The sequence below is a fragment of the Meleagris gallopavo genome, chromosome 3, assembly GCF_000146605.3.
Source record: "Meleagris gallopavo isolate NT-WF06-2002-E0010 breed Aviagen turkey brand Nicholas breeding stock chromosome 3, Turkey_5.1, whole genome shotgun sequence".
NCBI lineage: Eukaryota > Metazoa > Chordata > Aves > Galliformes > Phasianidae > Meleagris > Meleagris gallopavo.
The window spans coordinates 62,578,384-62,597,261 of record NC_015013.2 but is presented as its reverse complement, the minus strand read 5'-3'; the positions used below and the strand labels follow the sequence as shown (position 1 = coordinate 62,597,261).

Below are 18,878 nucleotides of genomic sequence, written 5' to 3'. Positions count from 1 at the left end.
ACGGGGATTACGGGCTTTTGGAGGTAGGGAAATGGAGAGTGAAAGGATAGTAGAACTAAGAGGTCAAATTTTGTACTTCTTTGTTGGAACTGTTCTGAACTTTATCAAAACTTTGATAATAACTAGGGATAAATCTCATTCTTTTGATCTAATGTAGCCTAAAGGAAATTTAAATATTAAGGATTCCTTAGGAAAAACTTGGAATTTCTGCTTTTTTCTGCTCTTCTCATTAAAAAACTTTATTACCATTCTAGTGTGTGATATAAGCAGTTGCTACACTTTTATTCTAACTAGAGGTCTGTTCCATATTTTTCTAGGGAACAGATATATAACGGTCATTGGTAAGGATGATATTCTACCTCCATTATACCAACTAACTCTTTTTTGGTATAAGTTCATTTTAATCATAGCTAAATTCCAACAGAAACAGAGCGAATTTTTTGTGAAAAGCACGTGGCCCTTCCTCCACATTTTCAGGGTCCTCTGCCTGACTGCTCATCAGGTCAGGCCCCCACATGAAGCCTCACATGAAAGAAAATACAAAGGAAAAAGTCTTCAACACATTTTGTTACTGACAACAACACAGATACTGATTATTCCCCATTAGAAATGAAAATACAAGCTATGACTAGATATGGAATTTGTGTTGTTTCAAAGATAAGGCTCAAAGCTAAAACATTTTTTTCTTTCTCCCCATGGCTGTTGTGTGATGAGCATCCACACAATGTAGCTTGGTCCTGTATTGCAGTTTCAAATATTAAAGATTTTCTCAAAGTCACGCATGGTAGTCCAGAAATGAAAACCCACTGTCTGTTCTATCTGCATCGGACCCACAAATGTCTTTTAAAACTGGCACATTTATAATGTGTTTCCCAAGCTACCAGTTTGCCAGGGTGTGCTGACAATACTCCAAACACCTACACTATTTCGTAACATATAAAACCTTTACATATTTGAGAACAGCATCTCATACATTGCTAAACATTCATTCAGTCTTCACTTTGTCTTGAAATTGAATTCAACTCTCCTCAGAGTATTCTGAAATGTATTACGTCCAATACAAAGAAGCAGCACTGATCAAGATCAGACATAATTTCTCTCTCAGTCTGGCTGATACTGTCATTAACTATTGCGATGATGCACTGACTTCAGTTAATGCAATACTGATGTTCATTTGCCTGTAATCATGCCCTGTATTAGTTTGATTAGACCTACCGAATGTCTGGTTGATGACAAAACCCCATTGATTACACGTGGTCTGCTTCTCATTTCCAGTCAAGCTTTCTGCCTTGAGACATGAATAGTTTCATTAATTAGGTGATCCAAGCACGTTGACAAGCATTCAAGATAGTCAGGTTCTGGCATAATACTCCAAGTATTATAGATTCATTCTCCATAGTCAATGAAAATTCGGTTATTCGTTTAAATGAAAGCAGAATCAAATCTGCTTGGTGTTCTTTATATTTGATTACGGTCCCAGAATATATACAGCACAAATTCCACCTACGTTTAGAGGCAGTTATGCTTCACAAGGAAAGACACCAATTATTAACCTGGAATATCAAGAAGTATGAAACGTAAAGAAAATCCCTAAAGAAATCTAAATAACAAGAACAAAACTTGACTAGCTAAAAGGTAGATCTTTCTTCACAAAAAGTTGTGGCTCTAAGTCACGATGGTAAATCGAATTTTCTAATACTTTGAAAAGGTCTGAAGTAAAATGTTTAGGACAGTTCATTCCTATATTGGCATTGCTCAGCAAGCATCCTACCTTGCATTCCTCCTCTTTTTTTTCCTGTCAGAGTGTAGAGATCATCTTCAAGTATTTTCGCCAAATTATGTTTGTAGAGAATTTCTGGATGCTGCTCTTCATCCTAAGATTGAAATCAATAGAAGAGGCCTCCCACCTGTCTTGTAACTGGAAATGGGCTTTTTTTTCCTCCTCCAAAAAACGATCTAATCCTCAAATCCACAGTGGTATTTAAATATGGCAGAGCCTCATCCACCAGTAGATGTTCTTCTCAGGAAGCACCAGGAGTGGAGCTGCTCCCCAGGGCAAAAGTAGCCAGGAGCTGGGGCTGACTACAGCCTGATTGCAGGGCTGGAGTGATGACGGGCTCTGCCAACAGCCCAGGCCCATCAAAGCAAAACAAGGAATCAGGTGTGAGAAAGTCCAGAAAGTCCAGACAAAAACAGCATATGGGACTTCAGACAAAGCTTCCCATAACACAGGTTTTAAAAAACATTTAATAACATGTATACAGAAATGAATGGGGAAAAAGATCAATCAGTATCTGAGAAAGCACTTGTAGAAGTTAAACCACACCACACATGTCCTAGAATCCGGCTGCACTGGATTTTATTGGGGCAGTAATACAACCACTGGCACAGAAAAGCATTTTTCATGCCTGTCTCCCTTCTAGCCTTCAGAAAATACAGTGCCAAAATCCAGGAACTATGCTCATGAAGGCTTCTCTTTGTTTAGTTATAAAGATATACTTCTGTGGTCAGCAGTGAACCTAGACTGATTCTGAATTCTCATTTCTAGCAGCTGGATTTCTGTTCTCCTGCAACAGAATTCTGAGAGCAGTCACACCAAAGGTGTCAAAGACCACCAACCCCAGTAACACTTGCTTAAAAATAAAGAGATTAGCAGTGGCCATAGTATGAATGGTTTTATTTCCATCTGACATTTTGTAATACATTGTTACCATTCCAGTCCTTAATAGGTAGACTAAAAAAATAAACCATAGATCTAAAAGTACACAGTATTAGTTTAACCCATAATCAATACAGAAGTTGACTCAAAGTCTGCTACATAGGCACTTTATAAAAATGGAAGAGAGTAATTTAAATCCATGTTTCAAGGATATTTAAGACTAAATTCTGAAAGTTACTTCCGATAAACTGAACTACCCACAAGAGCTGCTACCGCTCACTGAGAGATTCTGTGTATGGATGTACTTACATATATCAAAGCAGTAATACTCTCTTGTGCTTACTGAGATGTCACAAAGTATTTATTTGAAAAACTGTGCAATGCTCAATGCAAAACTTAATTGGTATTTTTTTTGTTTAAGTGTAACACAACTATAACTGAATACATACACTATTTACAGGGTGTTAAGGCTGCTCAGTTTTTAAAATCTGACTCATTGTACAAATAGGACAGACACATGATAAAGAATGTTGTAGATATTTCCATGAAAATTCCAAGCTAAGCACGTTGCAAAAAATGTCCCAGCTACTGCATAACACATTTAAACTGAACCAGAAGTTACTTCTAAAGCAGTTCCACTCTAGCACAGAGCTGAGGTTTCTGGAGAAGAAACAAGCACTTGATGGCCCCCCAGGCAATCTGAATTTCCCACCAGTGTTAACATCTGTGTGACTTTGCACACTGCATATTCATTTACACAAACGTAAGAAAGCAAATCCAATTCTTTCAGGGAAAAAAAAAAAAAAAGGAAAATATTCCTAATAATGCATTTTCTTCAGGAAAACTTAATGATATATACAGTATATATATATATAAACAACAAAACCAATTGTCAGCATACAAAAATATGAGTTCAGTATTTCTTATAACTCAAACCTAATGATGAAAAATCCATGTATCCTGAGACAGGTAGTGTGCATCTAACTTAATAATGCCAGTGTACTGCTAGAGTACAATTAGGAATTACCTGCATTTATCAACAGTTACAGAGATAAAATACACAAAGCAATGCATTAGCTTGGGAAACTCTCCCGTTTTCATAACATTAAACAAGAACAGTGCAAAGTATGCGTACAATGCTGGCTGACATAACCATGAAGTAAAGTAAGAAGCATGGAGCAATATGTATATACACTAAAGTTACCAATTTCACAATTTAAATGAAAATAAATGGAAGATACTTTCCTTTCTTGAGCATCATGCTTAGTCATGATGCATATACTCACATTCAAGCAACTGTCTTAAATACGTTCATGCTACATCTGACAATCAATTAATTAAAAAAAAAAAATCAGTTTGCTTATGAATCTCTCTTCCTAAAAGCAGATCAATAGAAATTGCTTTATTTCCATTAGAGTATTCTAATAAATGAAATATGATTACTATAAATCCTCATAAACTTAATTGTTTTTCCTCCAAAGGACCAGGAAGGCAGTTCTGATACTACCGACTGCCTTGAAAACAAACAATGAAACAACCTCAAAACTCAATGCATCTGCTTAAACCCATGAAAGCTGTCTAAAGAGACACTGAAGGCAGCAGCTTTCTCAGTGGTCACTCTGTTAGATGGTTGCTTCAGCTGAAAGCAGGAGAATTTATTTTAAAATGGACTCCTAACAAAAAAAATATTGTCATTTTTTGTATTCATTTACTTTTACAAACTGCAAGGACAACAAGCATTATGAAGTAAGTAACTTGGGAAACAAGACTGAATCAATACTCATTTCTCAGAATCAAGATTATTTAGCATCCTATTATTTAGCAGTGGTGCTTAGAAAAAGCCAAAGATCTTCAGGTCTATCGGAGCTTGGAGATTTTCTCCAAGCATGAACCAAGGAAAATAACTGTTACTTGGCCCTTATCAATCCTTTCCCAGCTGTTAAATCTCTTAGAGACAACCAATGAATTACAGCAGTATTTGGTAACTATCTCTGCAGATCCTTGAATTTATTCCCAGAAGAATTACACTTGTCTTGGATGAACAAGTAAAAACTCCACACAGAATGCTTCCCCTAAGTCAGTACAACACATTATCATAAAAATAGGCTGCATAATCTGCTGCAGTAGAAGTAAAGATTTCACAAGCTCTGGGTGTTACAGTTCTTGTAAATCATCATTCTTGGTCATCTCTTCTTGTCATCTGGATGTCTAAAAATTTATGAAGGATAAACATTCTATGTGGAGAACTGATTTTTTTTATTCTGCACATTGCATAAGGATTAAAAACACATTCTGTGCTTTCCGAACAAGAGAAATAGCTTTAGTCATGAACGTATACATTTATAATTAAAGAATGAGCTCCCTGTATGTCCATCAACATTATTAGAAGTCAGATGTGCCAGCTGTGTGTTCTGAGATCAGAGGACCAAAATAATAGAAACAATGCAAAATATCGACTTTTGGAAGTAATTTTGAGAAATTAAGCACTGACATTCGATAGACAGTCAATGGGATACGTGCCTCATCTCCTCTGGAAGTCCCCTGCCTGCATGTTACCTCGCCACCCAAGAAACCAGGGCTTAAGTCAGCCAGCATCTCTACTAAACAGGCACATTATTTGCAGTATAGGTCACCAATGAAGTTCACAGTGCCAAATAAGTTTTTGAAAACTCCCTCTGGATAAAAAATCATGGAATAAGGAACCAAAATTAGATACAGGAGAGGCCAAGATTTCAGATGCACACTCCTGAAACAATAGCTGCAGAATTTGGTCCAGGGACTGGCTCATAACTGTTTGTCCCTCACCATTTGCCAATGTCTGTTACCCTCTGCTTTCAAGTGCAAAACAAAGCAGATAATTACCATATTGTACAAGAGACTGTCTGGGCATATTTGCATTCCTATCAGTGTCAATGAGATTAAAAAAAAAAAAAAAAGGATGCAACCAATTACAATGTGCAGCAGATACTGTCTTTTAGGTTGTGTAATTTGTCCTATTACAAGAACCAGTAGCTCTATTCAGCTAAGAGCTTGTCTTATAGCAAAAAAATATAATAAAAAACATAAAATATGCATGTGAGCAGATCTCATTGCAAGATCTGAGCATGGGCTGACAGCCCCATTCGCAGCATGCCGCCATCGCACGCTCCGTGGCACCATCCCAGGCAGGAGCACTTGATGGCTTCTGTGTGCTTCTGGTGTCTGAACAAGCAGAAACTGAAGCATTTGGGGCACTTTTGCCTGGAGCAGGGTTTACTCCAGCCAACACTGCCTCACTGAATAAAACACATCCAAAAGTATGAGATTCTGACTGGAATAGCAATTCTATAGATCATGACTCATGTACAAGCATTAAGTTGCTTTAGACAAAAAAGAGTAAGTTACTGAAAGTAATACTTTCTTTTTAATCAGGAAAATTAAAGTCCCACTGCTTCCAACCAGTACTAAGGAGTGAAGACTTCAAAACACAAAGGACAAATTGGCACTGAAGTTTGTTATTGCAAGTTTAGGAAAAAATCCTACATTGAAAGATGGACCGGTAATGGATATGACTACTTATACACATATAGAAACTAAAATATATGTGCAGACATATTTACCTGTGGATATATAAAAATATTTATTTTCTTAGCAAAGTTAAAGTCTGTGTAAAAACATTAAGAAAAGGGTAGGAGCCCTAATTCCTCCTTTGGAGAAAAGTAACAAGTCCCCCAGAAATCCTACGTAAAGAACACTCTTTGCAAGAGTACATCTTTTGAATTCTCACTTCATTATGGATTCATGTATTTTTGAAGATTTCATAAATAATTAGAAAAATTTGGTCTAGAAGTGATTTACTACAGCATAACTGTAGTCAGCTGCTGTACAAAAAGTAAATTTTATTCAAGCACTATATCAGTGTAGGTCCAGCTCTAATAGAATGTGTAGCTACTGCTAAAAGGAGAACTATTGCAGAAGATACTTTTTTGCTTTAATATATTTACAATCAAAAACTTCACTTAGGGCCATTTTCTCTGAAAATACTTAGGGTAAAAGAACGGCTAAATCCAAATCTATTTTCCTTGGGCCCTCTAAGTACTCAGCAAAATTTTCAAAATAAATCCGTCACAATTACGAACAATCAACAAGAATTCAAATGCTATATAAAACAATACTGACAAAATAAGGGAAATGGTGCACGAAACACCAAATCATGCTTCCACTTAAAACACGTATTTCCAGTTTAACATAACAATAGCATCTCACTGTCGATACCTCACTACTGATTCACTAGTCTAATGCTGTACAAGAATATACACAGCTCTGAAAAACTCTGAAATTCTGAGGCAAAATACTGTAAAACATCCACTACACAGAGTCTGAGATTCAGTCTAATTATAATGGCAGTGAAAATAGGGGTAAACATCAACTTCGTATGCCACATAGGTATTCCTTCTAAAAGGGTACAGCAGTGGCTGAGTTTACTGTGATTACATGGGGACGTTTATAGAAGTAGTCAGTCTGCAGCCAGTAGGCATAACTTCTGAGGTGAGTTTTTAATCTTTCAATTTCATTTACATTATATCCTTGAAACACTGATGTCACTATTTTCAGAGGTTATGATGCTGACAGGAAAAATAAAAAGGGATTATCAGTGCAAAGGGCCAAATATGAGGTGTATGCTCATTACCAGGCCTAGTTTATTTAGGCTTTTATTCCTTCCACAAGAACACATCCTCAGGAGTGCACAAGTGAAGCCATTCTCTCTGAACAAGACATTTGTTTTCAATCTGCTGGCTATGCCTACTGTGTGGCTGAACAAAACACATCAAAATGAATCTGATTCCAGTGTAAAATTCCTAAGGAAGACTCCCGTTCTACTGGCATACGGCTGGAGGGCACAAGTTCCAGAAATGCTTTTAGAAAGTCATTTTTCAATGCCAATAGAGAATATGATATTTCTTTTCTTTATCCTGAGTAAAGATTGTTTGTTTTTTATTTATTAATCAAAGGCCCAGGCATGTACTGCTATAGTGCAGTTAGCTTTTGTCATACAGTTCCAGTGTCCTAAAAGCCATTATTTGATTGTTTTCCTCATTCTTCTCCAACTGGTGGTGGTGGCTGGCACAGCTTGTATAATCTGGCAACAACAACAAAAACAACAACAAAGCAATTGTTACTCTGAGTGTTTAGTCATTATTAAAATAGGTAAATTTAGATGCAAGCTAAATATAAGTCTTGTACTCCAAAGCAACAGGTACTGAATTCAGTTTAATAACATTGATATAAATCCAGTAAAACCTTATTCATGAGCATGATGCTTAAACTGACCATCCATATTGTTATTAAAACCCACACATCTCTAAGCAATTTAATAAAGACATCTCTGTTTAGTCAAATTTTCATACTTCTGCACCAAAGACCTCTTTCAGGATGAAGCAAGTTTAACTAATCCAGTTACCAGCTGTTGTTCTGAATCTCTAAATACTTTTGGAAAAGTTGATTGGTGAATCCAATTGCCTCAGTTTTGGTGTGCTGGCATAGAAGCTGACACTGTAACAGTTCCCTATAAAACTGAAGCCACTTGGTCTTGACATCCAAGAACCCAAACAGATCAGATCCACAATATGTAAGCACAAATTCTTCACCACTTCTACATTTTAAAAGGATTGTGGATTTCCATTAATGCCTTTTGTATGGACTTACAAGCACTTGCTAACACGTATTAGCAAGTGTTAACGAGTGTTGGAAAAGTTGAACTTATGTTAGGAATATTGAAAATAAATGGCAGTCATTCTGACCTCAGGCTCATTAAGGGAGATTTTTTTTTCTGTAAGCATAATCAGCATACAGTATCTCCACTAAAACAAAAGCAAATAGAAACAGCAATAGACATGATCTCATGTGCAGATTACACATTTTCCTTGGGGAAAGGAATAACAAAGAGACGAGACCAAGTGTGGTGTGGCAAGGGGAAAAACTATTAGAAACCAAAATGAAGAGACAATGGCACAGCATGTGCATCAGTACTTAACACAAAGGGTATATGATGTTGAAGTACTAAAGCAGAGTAAAGAACAACTGGCTTGGTAGGTCAGGATGCAAGAAGATAATGAATAATACACTGTTTTTGCTACTAAAGATATTTACGATGTTCACAGTATTTGAGTTTTCCAAGAATGTTTTACAAATTTGCTTAAACATTACGTTCGTTTATGTGACCATGTTTTAACTAATCAGGAATTTCAAAATCATACTACAAATCAAGAAAGAAAACAAAAGTCTGAACATGTGGCTGGGACTCTTCATTCTGAAGAAAACAAGGCTGAGAGGGGATCTCATCCATGTTTATAAATATCTTAAGTGCAGGAGACAAGTCAATGGGAACGGACTCTTCAGTGGTGAGCAACAGCAACAATAGAACAAGGGGCAACAGGCACAAACTGGAACATGGGAAGTTCCATACAAACACAAGGAAGAACTTTATTTTCAGTGACAATACTGGAACAGGCGGCCCAGAGAGGTTGTGGAGTCTCCTTCTCTGGAGATACTCAAAACCTGTCTGGACACCTACCTGTGCAGTCTGCTGTAGGGAACCTCCTTTATCAGGGTGTTGGGCTAGATGACTTCTAGAGATCACTTTCAACCTCTACAGTTCTGTGACTCCAGATTCCAGATCTATGGGCTGCTGCTTTCTTGACATGATGCTTTGCCACTGATGTTATTTGAGGCACTGTCTGCATGGCTGCTCCTGTAAGTGCCTGCAAGCCTCAACAGTATCTGGGCACATCCTGTCAGATAAAGCATCCTGCAAAAGCAGGGCAGGATAGCTGCTGTTTCATGACTTCACTTTCCATTCAAATTAAGACCCATGTGGCACTGACAACGCATAGTTGTGGTGATCCAAATAATTTTTCACTGAAGTCTAATTGGAAGTAATCAGCAGGCAGCATTGCTTCTGGATAGTGAGAACGAGAAGCACCAGTTCTTCAAGCCAAAGCACAAATGTAAACCTGCTTTCAAATCTTCACCCTGGTGTGTTTTAAAAAAATCTTTGTGCTGTTCCACACTTTCATGTGGTAGACTCAGAAATGTGGTTATTTAAGGTCACATAAGCATTTCCACAGATGCCAGTAAATTGGATAGAAGCTGTATATAAGCCAAAACACATATACCTCCTATTTGTATATCAATGAGAGAATGAGATGATCTGATCTTTATACAGACAAGTATGTGGAGACAGATGAAACAAGACTTATTTGAGTTACTTGATTCTACTGATGTAATGCAGTAGTAAAACTCAAAGCTAACAAAAGACAGGTGGAATGCCTGGCAGAATCTCATCTAAGTCAGTAATTGCAGCAGGATTACTTTAGGGTTAAGTCTTAGCAAAATCCTATTTCTATGGAACAACATGCAGAAAAGCTCAGCACAAAAGTTCTATGTATTCTTCAGGTTAAAACAGTGCTTCTTAAGGTTATTTATCTTCAGAGCAGGTGATGTAAAGAAATTCTGAGACAAACTGGCAGTGAGGCTGCATAAATCCCTAAGATGGTATAGATCAGAAACAGGCTGTTGTGAGTCAGTGAATACAGAGGAAATGTCCTAGTTGGTACGAACAGATCAGCTGAGAAATGACAAAACAGTGGCAACAGCAGAAAACTGAAAACACTGTCAAGAGCCCTTAAATGGAGCCGACTTTAATGGCCAGCCTTTTGCCGGAGTATCAAAGAACTGACAACCACATTGAGGGTATCGCTTATGTTGATGACTTATCTGATATATGTGACTTCCCTCTAACACTACACAACTTCTTTCTAATAGTATACCAAATGCACAAAATCACAAGGCCGCTGAGATATTCCTGTAGCATCACTACAGTTGCTGCATACTTGCAAGTGTGTTGGATGTATCGGTCCTGTTCTGGCCGAATTCATACTGCTCAAAAGACTTCAAGCAGCTTGAAATATTATTTTATGCCTTAGGTTCTGCTAAGACGAGACAGTTGTTTAGGCAGGTCTGATCCTAGATTGCCTCTAAGTTAATCACTACTATGAGAAGAGATGCCCTCATGTTCTGGTTAAAGTCAGCTGATGGGTTTGCTCTTGAATCAGTAATTTTGTTATATCTTATTTAATCTACATGCCTGTGATAGAGATTTTGATAGAGAACTTTATCTTTGGAAGATTCACTGTTGCAAATGCTCTTTTTCAGCATTATGCTTGATGCATGAAACTATTTCTGAAATTTTTTAATGGCATAAATGGACAAAAAGTGGTGATATTGCTGCTAAACCTATTCGCTGGCTAAGCCAAACATTAGCAGTGTTCTTGGTACTTACTGATACTGATGGTCACCGCCAAAGTTTGGGATGCCACTGTGACTGTTTGGCTTGGTCTGCCTTCTTTAGTTTGTGTGGAAGCAGAGTATTGCTTCTGTTTGAGTAAGCCATTGTAATATTTTGGGGGTATTTTTTCTAGCCCTAGCTAATTAGTCACCCAAGCCCAAGATAACTTGTGCTCCAATTACATGTTTTCATTTTGTCAACATGGATCATTTATCCTCTTTGAGGGTTAAATATAAATTGGACTTATTTAGAAGAAGTCTGTAAACAAATAGGTAGATCTTGAATTCTTAGGGTTTATATTAGAATTAGACTTATGTCAATGTTTGTTCAATGTTCTAGGAAACCAAAATGTGAGGCTCAAACTCCTCAGAAAGCAGCTAAAATGCAAATAAATATTTTCTAGAAGACTACTGAGCCACTCAGTTGCCAGTTCTGTCTCATTGCCATAAGTGGTAGAGGAAGTTGAAGGAATCCATCTACTCTATCCTTCACAGAGCAAACAAGATGCCTGTATATCTCCAACAAAAGCTGCTACGCAGATTCACTCATACCTTGTACATTTCAGATGCACTCCATTTCTATAATCAGATTCTGCACAGACGAGGCACAATGTGCAGTTATTTGTTATAAACAAATCATGTGCAGTAGTCTGATTCCCTACTGAAAGAAACGGGAAAACCTGAGAAAAGGGAATAAATTGCATGGGAGAAGTTGTTCCTGAGTACTACCAAAATACCTGTCAGAAGTCTTTCTTTGAGGCTTTGGATAGTATGTATGTTCATACACATGGTTATCTCTAACAAATATTATTAATTCATTCTTTCCTTACTTGCTTTTAACACTACAGTGAGACTGTTATGTATTCCATATATCTGCTTAGTTCACTCACTGTGTTCTGATTAGTTAACATTAACAAAAAAAAGTTTTGAATTGGTAGAAAGAAAAAGTTTTAATTGGACCTTAATTAATAAAACCACCAAGAGAGAATTTAAAAATGTTTTGTTGTTTTCATTTCAAAATATCATGTTTGTTAAGAAACATTTCAGGTACCTGCAATCCATCACAGCATTAGAGTGCTCAATAAATATAGAACACTCACATTTTTCTTGCTAATGGATGTTTCAGAAAGAGACAAAGAGAGACTACACCATCTCTAAGAGTAACGGGAATACAATTTTTCTGAGCTATTGTAGTACAGTATTTCATTAAAATAGGCTAATGGATTTAGTTTGAATATTTCCCCCAAACCACTAAACTTCACAAGCGATGAAGGACTTACCCCAGTGCTTTCATAACTAACAAGAACTATATTTCATTTATCAAGAATGTTGAATGTTCAAGCAGGTTTCAAAATGCCACACAGCCTAAACTTCTGCAACTAATTACTTTAATTAAAATGGTATAACTAAGAATGTAATTGACTCTGTGCACATTAAGTCTTACAATTTAGTACACAGTGCAGTCAATGTTTATTGTTAACTCTTGAGCTACTAGGACAGAATTTGGCACAAACTAGACAAATTGTGACCTAGGATACAAACAATCAGTTACCTTGGAACAGACTGTGGTGTTCGATCCCTCACTCCCAAGTTCTTGGCTGTATTTTGCACTCTTGCACCCTGTAAAAGAAAAAGAAAAAAAATTTGCTTAATTAATTGCAGCTCAGATGGAAAAATTTCTGGGCTTTCTAGATGAACATAGCAATTGATTATAAATAATACATATGGTCGATGTCCCTGAACAACTCTCCTCCTTGGAAGTGAGAAATAAGTTAATTCATAGCATTAATTCTCAACTTAAGGAACACATGACTACAGAGCAAGGTAAGCCTTTCCCCAGAAACTCCCCCAGATTTCAATCACCAGTCACTTGAAGCTTTGTCTGTTCAGCAGAAAGCACGTATTTAATCATTTTCAGTGATTCTCAGCTTTTCTTTCCCATTTCATCTTGAATTCCATGAATAATTTTGCATCTATAACATTCTTGTGGAAGTAAATTCGCATCTTATGTACAAGGCTAGCTTATTAGGTTCACTTGCTTTGAACCTCCTGGTTTCACGTGACACATTTAGTCCTCTACTAGAGGAGAGGACAGTCAGCCCCTATCCATCACATACATGCCACACGCTTTTTTAGACCTTTGTCATAACCTCTTTCCCTCATGAAGGTGAAGAATCCTACATTATCTGCCTTTCTGTCCTATCTACAAACTATTCCCTACCTTTGATCATTTTTTTTTTTTCTGTCTCTCTCTGACCCTTCCCCATTATCGTATTCCTTATGCAAAGGATTAGATTCTGTGATCATACAGTTCAAAATGAAGAGTCATTACAACACGATTCTAAATTTCTGCTTTCTTTGTTTGCTATCCTTTCCTAAACCAATTTAACTTCTGCTTAGCTTTACTGATAGCTACCGAGAACAGAGCTGATGGTTTTTATCCTGAGGTCTTAATCAGGAGACATAAAGTTATTTTGAGTTTAAATTTAATTTAGGGTTTAGATTTTTTCCTCCCTGCATTATTGAGTAGTTATATATACTGATTTACATTTGTCAAGAAGAAGCAAACAAAGCACTAAGTAAAATATTTTAATGAAAAGAATAAGAAAACTCTGGAACAGACTCCTTAGGAATCTCCATTATGGGAATTTTAAGAACAGATAAGACAGGTGTCTGTCCTGAATTATCTAAGAATAACTGATCTGTGTTGGCTAAAAGGTTGGGTATGTTGAGTTCAGATCCTCATCACGTTTTCTCAGTAAAATCTGTAAAATTTTGTCACTATATAAAAATACCATGATAGACTGTCAATGGTTGAGATAGGTATATTGTTAATGTAACTGAGAGACATAATATACATATACATAGGAAAACTATCAAAATTAATTACAAGTAAATCCTGAACTTCGGTGCAGTGACTACCTCTGAGAACAAAAAGAGACTATTTTTACTTGCATCACTCACTAGACAAATTAATTTTAGTATCTTGCTCACATAAAATCTGTTGATTTAAAAAGACTAGTTTTAAACAAAAGTATAATTTATAGTTTGGCAGGAGGACAAATAAGACCTTACAACCACCAGATTCATCCTTCTTTTGAAGAAAAGCCCACAAGAATTACTATCAACTTGCTACCACCTCTTAGTATCTACTGAGCACCAATATATCTTTTTTATTTTCAAAAAATGATATTCTCATTTATACTCTTCCAGTATTGTTTCTATAATAACATAATAATATAATCCTATAGTAATGTAAATATTGACATATTTGTCTCATGTATGTGTAATAGACAGCTTGATTTTGCAGTTCCAGAATACTTCCCTCTGTGTACCAGGACTGCCAGTGCACGCATGAAAGATGCTGTTAGCTCTGAAGAAATTTCACCATCAATCTGGGCTCTTTTATAAGAACTAGCATTCATACTGCCATGAGGAACGACGACAGGTTTAGTTTCAAGCTACACATTAATTTAAGGATGGCAAAATCTAGTCACATAAAGAAAATAGATTCTCTTTATGGCCCACTCAAAGAGCTCTAAATCAGCATCATTCTTAGGAGAATATTCAAAATGTGGTACTATTATTATACTTCCAGAAAGGCATGAGAAAATGATTTATCACTAAAAAGACAATAGAAATTCTCTCTTAATCTTTTCTGTTCATCAGCTTCTTAGTTATCTTTCTTCTTGTAGCCCTGTGCCCTCCTGCATTTTCTCCCCTTTTTGGTGCATTCTAAAAATGCGCTTCTGTCAGCAAGCTTTAGGTCATATTTTGTGGTACATGGTACATGTGTTTATGTGAATACACATTTATGAGTAAATAGTTCTTAAAAGACAGTCGTGATGTTTTGTCAAAATTCATATTTCTAACATCAATCCAGACTGGATTAGCAAATGAAAAACAGGAGCCACTTAACAAAAACCATCCCACAGGCCCAAGTCCATACCAACTTATGAAAGTTGGTCTATTTCTTTAGGTCTTGCAGAACAGGTGCTTGTGAGTACCTAATTACAACTGATAAGAGCAATTACTTTGAATATTGTTCCAACATTTTTTGCTATTTTTGAGTCTTGATAATGACTTCATCTAATTTAAAAGAAAAATATCCTGAGGTCATCCGTACAACTGAGTGTCTTCAGTTATCCAGTACTGCTGCCCCAAACTGTAAAAGAACATCACTTTCTACAAGAAATAATATGCCTCTGTGAAAAGCTGATGCTGCCAGGAGCTAACATTCCCAGTTTCTCCAGAATAACAGTCAGAATAAATGCCCTTTCACTTACTATTCCTTCTGGTTAATCTCTCCTTATTCAACCCAACACTGATGGTGTACGTATGAAAGACGTTTGTTTTTCTCAAATAAAGGCTTTTAATGCATACATAAATATCAAGGGAGGGAAAAGATACATGTATTGTCCTTACTTAAGTGTTCTGTAACAAATCCCAACACGTTTTTTTATTCCCCTTCAGTTTTATGACCTGCATTATGCTCCTGACAGTTAAATCCTACTTATGCTTGAAGCATTAAATCCAGAAAACGTTTCTAGAAATCACTATAGAATGTTGCTGGAATTAATCCAGAACATTCAGAATTTAATGGAGTATTATATATCTACAACAGGAATCCAGGACTGATTTAAAATTAGAACAAAAGATTACTACTCTATTAAATGCCATAGTGGTTTCTCACAAGAGGAAGAATGTGTGAACAAAGTCTGGCTTGATATACTCGGATTTACAGTGTCTGTGGGTGGTATTGAGATACTGGTATCTTTAAGAGCTACTGATCACCTACTGTTTTACTACAGAGGAGGTAGGCCCACAGCAGTCTTTTTCCTGCACCTTTCTGAGGAAGTCTCAGTACAAATATAGCTGCTCAGGTTCGTTAGCACGTTACTTATGTTTTGTCTTCCATTTTCATTTAATGAATTGTCAGAAGACCTAGAAATGAATCAGCATTTTTGAAAACTGCCTGGCACTGTGCATGAAGATATGTTGTTTGACAGAATGAAAGCTGGCATATAGGCAGAACTCAATGCCCAGGCTTTTTTATTGTTAAATAAATACCCAAATCTGCCTTTTGTCTCGAACTTTGAGAGCAAAACAAATCAATGTACAAAATGCAAGTTTATCCTTTTACAGAAGTAGCTGGCTTTTAATATAAAGTTAAAGCTGTAATTCTAAGCAGTTCTTCACGATGTCATTCAAGAACCTTGAGGATGTTTATTCACTACAGAAATGTAATTTATGCACTGAATAAGGTGAAAATCAGAAATGAAAAGGAATGATGCTAATTATTCAGATGCATCCTTTTTTTGTCTGCATATATTACATATCACTGATCAAAATCTATGGCTTGAGAATACTTATATGAATGCTTTAATAGGCCAAAAGTTTGATCTAGAATACATGTACTTCTCCATATACAGACCTAGAGGTATAGTACAATCACTTAGTCATTTTTGTAATTAAACTGTGATTTCTGCACAGAATAAGAAGTGGAACTTACGAAAATAATAAGGTAGATGTAAATTAAAATAAATAATGAATCTTATCTGTGATTAATGATTCCAGTATTAAAGTACTTTTTTTTTTTTAATTCACTTCAAAGCTGAATTTCTCCATCTTGGAATTTTGCACCCTGCTTCTTGTTTACGCCTTTGTCATGAGGCTGAAGTTACCACAGGCTGGGATATATGTTCCATATGCACAATAGTGATTAAGCCTCCACTCAGCCTCTCTTTGATCAACTGAATAGGTTGAACTCTTTAATCTTCACTTCATAAAGCTTGTCTAACAACCTCTGGATATTCACGCTCCTCCTTTGAAGTCCTTCCAAGTCTCCACATCTTTTTGAAACCACATATCTGATAACAGGATATTGTAGAAGTTGTGCCATTACAGGGTAGACTATATTTCCCATTTTCAGTCGATACTCCCTTTTAATATAGCAATTTTTTGTCATACATTTGCATTAAGAGTTCATGTTGCGGTGATTATCTATCCACAGCAGCCTTGAAATCCTAATATTTTACTATGACAAGATCAAAATACACAGCGTGAAATAAGCACAATGTCCTCAGGAATCTTGCCCGCAAAGTTAAGAATCGCAATGCTATTTCCCACTTCCCTTCTGGGCTTCTCGTTCTTCATTCAGCACATAAGCCACTACTTATTAACTATTGTTAATGACCTTAAATTATTTTTATGGATGATAATGATTAGAATTTTTTTTTCATATTCATTAGACCATGCTGAAGTACGATGATGCCACAGCAGTTTCTTTACAAAAACCAATAAGTGAAATCATAACCCTGTAAAAATGATGAACCTTTTACATGTTCACAGAAAGCAAGCATCTGTTTAAAAACAGCCTGTCCCACTATTAAAAACAAACAAACAAACCAAGAAGCAGTCAACATTATAAGAAGATAATTTTAAAAACAAGAAAAACACAATGTAACCAAACAGCAAACTAAGAAAACTCACAAAGACATTAACATAACAGTTAGATGGGGGTTAAAACGTTGGTCAAATCTTGCTAGGGAACAGCAAGCTCTTACCCAAAGAGAGCACCTTACCTGCTTGCGCATGACATCTGTAGCTTGCATGATATAGCGAGGTGGCAGCCCGTGGCTCCGAGCCAGAATGATTGCCTGCTCCAGGGTAACACTCAGGGTACAGCTGCAACAGAAGACTGAGGTCACCCATCTGCTAGCAATGGTTTGCTTTAAGTAATTCCTATATACTAACACATTTTTAATTTTCTTTTAGAAAAGGTATACCTAGAATGACATCATAGGAGATCTGCCTCCTAACACCTTCTGATAGCCCAGACTCTGCAGGTATTAGTTTGGACACAAAACATTTCTGAAATGGAAAGATTCTGAGCGTAACCAAAGTTACGAGCACATGTATTTGCTTTTTCTGTTTGTTAAAAATAAACAACAACAAACAGTAATCCACAGTGTTGACTATGGCTTGGTTAGTGCATGAGAAACTGACAATACAAAGAGGAGAATTTTTTCTAATTGCAGAAATCTCTTTCCGAGTGACTTCTACACAAGTTATCTCTTGCCCTTCACCGCTAATGCAGACCCCAGCTTAGCTTGTGTATTCTCATGGTCACTTCTACAGTTTGCAAACCAAATGAAGGGATATTACTCCTGTTTAATTTAAAGAGAAAAGAAAGAAAGGTGTTCCTTCAAATAAACTATCCTCTCCTACTTCGCCATCTTTTTCAAGTAAATGTGTGAGCACAAAAACTGCTCCAAATACCACATCCCAGTAAAAAGGCTGTAGCAGCTTTGTCAGAGCAACCAGGAAATCTCTGGAGCCAAACAACTTGGCTGTAGGAAAACCTGTAATCACAACAGACAAGAAGGACCAGGGAAAGTCATTCTGGACATGCCCACTGACTCATGGTGAGGATAAGGATGGATAAGCAGCTTCCCATACAATTAAGACCAAAGCTATAGAAGACTTCTAGATAAAGGCAACAAAAACTGCATTTGAATGGGTGGGTGCATTTTAGACAGCACGTGTGAGGGCTGCTATCATCCAAGAGGTGACAGTATCTGCATTCTGTGCCATTAACAACCACCAGTGCAATAACCAAATCTCTTCAAGCAGAAATACGACGTGCGTTGAATGATCTTATCTCAGCAGAACCTGACAAAAACTCTGTATTACAAGTTCAAATGATAAAGCTCAGACACGTGGTTAAAATGTACATTTGAGTATGCTTTTGGCAAAATCCTGACCAGAAGATTCTGAATAGAGTATATTATGCATACAGAACAGACAGTATGTTTCAGTCAAACACTCATCTTGCTGAGCAGAAGATCTGTAGGAGGAAAAATGTGTCTGCACTTATTTTCTTACTGAAAAA

At 36.6% G+C, this 18,878-nt stretch overlaps 1 long non-coding RNA gene across 1 annotated transcript; it reads right to left on the bottom strand.

Annotated features, from left to right (window-relative positions):
- Positions 1 to 5,585: 5,585 nt before the first annotated feature.
- On the bottom strand, positions 5,586 to 17,868 carry LOC104910368. Its single transcript, XR_793006.3, has 4 exons — positions 17,773 to 17,868; positions 17,569 to 17,671; positions 12,537 to 12,604; positions 5,586 to 7,778 (listed from the first exon to the last, which is right to left on the bottom strand). It is a non-coding gene; the product is annotated as an uncharacterized LOC104910368 (long non-coding RNA).
- Positions 17,869 to 18,878: the final 1,010 nt, after the last annotated feature.